The sequence below is a fragment of the Diabrotica undecimpunctata genome, unplaced genomic scaffold (genome assembly GCF_040954645.1).
Source record: "Diabrotica undecimpunctata isolate CICGRU unplaced genomic scaffold, icDiaUnde3 ctg00000583.1, whole genome shotgun sequence".
Lineage (NCBI taxonomy): Eukaryota > Metazoa > Arthropoda > Insecta > Coleoptera > Chrysomelidae > Diabrotica > Diabrotica undecimpunctata.
In genome coordinates this window covers 532501-534040 of record NW_027311905.1, presented here as the reverse complement: position 1 = coordinate 534040, position 1540 = coordinate 532501, and positions in this window count along the sequence as shown.

Below are 1540 nucleotides of genomic sequence, written 5' to 3'. Positions count from 1 at the left end.
AAGAGGAGAATAATGGGTAGGAGTCGAGAGGTGAAGAGTGTGTGCGTGTGAGTGTGCGTGTTCGTGTGTGTGTGCGTGTGTGTGTGTGTCCGTTCGGCTTGCAGATATAAGAACACGGCCGTGGTAAGAAGTCCCTGCCTGTCGTAAGAGGAGAATAATGGGTAGGAGTCGAGAGGTGAAGAGTGTATGTGTGTGTGCGTATGTGCGTGTTTGTGTGTGTGTGAGTGTGTGTGTATGTGTGTGTCCGTTCGGCTTGCAGAGATAAGAACACGGCCGTGGCAAGAAGTCCCTGCCTGTCGTAAGAGGAGAATAATGGGTAGGAGTCGAGAGCTGAAGAGTGTGTGCGTGTGAGTGTGCGTGTGTGCGTGTGTGTGTGCGTGTGTGAGTGTGTGTGTATGTGTGTGTGTCCGTCTGGCTTGCAGAGGTAAGAATACGGCCAAGGCAAGAAGACCCTGCCAGTTGTAAGGGGCGACTAATAAGTAGGAGTCGAGAGGTGAAGAGTGTATGTGTGTGTCTGCGTGTGTGCGTGTGTTTGTGCGTGTGTGAGTATGTGTGTGTATTTGTGTGTGTGTGTCAGTTTGGCTTGCAGAGATAAGAATACGGCCGAGGCAAGAAGGCCCTGAATGTCGTAAGAGGCGACTTATGGGTAGGAGTCGAGAGGTTAGGAGTGTATGTGTGTGTGTGTGTGTGTGTGTGTCCGTTCGGCTTGCAGAGATAAGAACACGGCCGAGGCAAGAAGACCCTGCCTGTCGTGAGAGACGACTAATAGGTAGGAGTCGAGAGGTGAAGAATGTATGTGTGTGTGCGTATGTGCGTGTTTGTGTGTGTGAGTGTATGTGTGTGTGCGTGTGTGCGTATGTGTGTGCGTGTGTGTGTGAGTGTGTGTGTATGTGTGTGTCCGTTCGGCTTGCAGAGATAAGAACACGGCCGTGGCAAGAAGTCCCTGCCTGTCGTAAGAGGAGAATAATGGGTAGGAGTCGAGAGGTGAAGAGTGTGTGCGTGTGAGTGTGCGTGTTCGTGTGTGTGTGCGTGTGTGTGTGTGTCCGTTCGGCTTGCAGATATAAGAACACGGCCGTGGTAAGAAGTCCCTGCCTGTAGTAAGAGGAGAATAATGGGTAGGAGTCGAGAGGTGAAGAGTGTATGTGTGTGTGCGTATGTGCGTGTTTGTGTGTGTGAGTGTGTGTGTATGTGTGTGTCCGTTCGGCTTGCAGAGATAAGAACACGGCCGTGGTAAGAAGTCCCTGCCTGTCGTAAGAGGAGAATAATGGGTAGGAGTCGAGAGGTGAAGAGTGTATGTGTGTGTGCGTATGTGCGTGTTTGTGTGTGTGAGTGTGTGTGTATGTGTGTGTCCGTTCGGCTTGCAGAGATAAGAACACGGCCGTGGCAAGAAGTCCCTGCCTGTCGTAAGAGGAGAATAATGGGTAGGAGTCAAGAGGTGAAGAGTGTATGTGTGTGTGTGTGCGTGTGTGCGTGCGTGTTTAAGTGTGTGTGTATGTGAGTGTGTGTAAGTGTGTGTGTGTGCGGTCGGCTCGCAGAGATA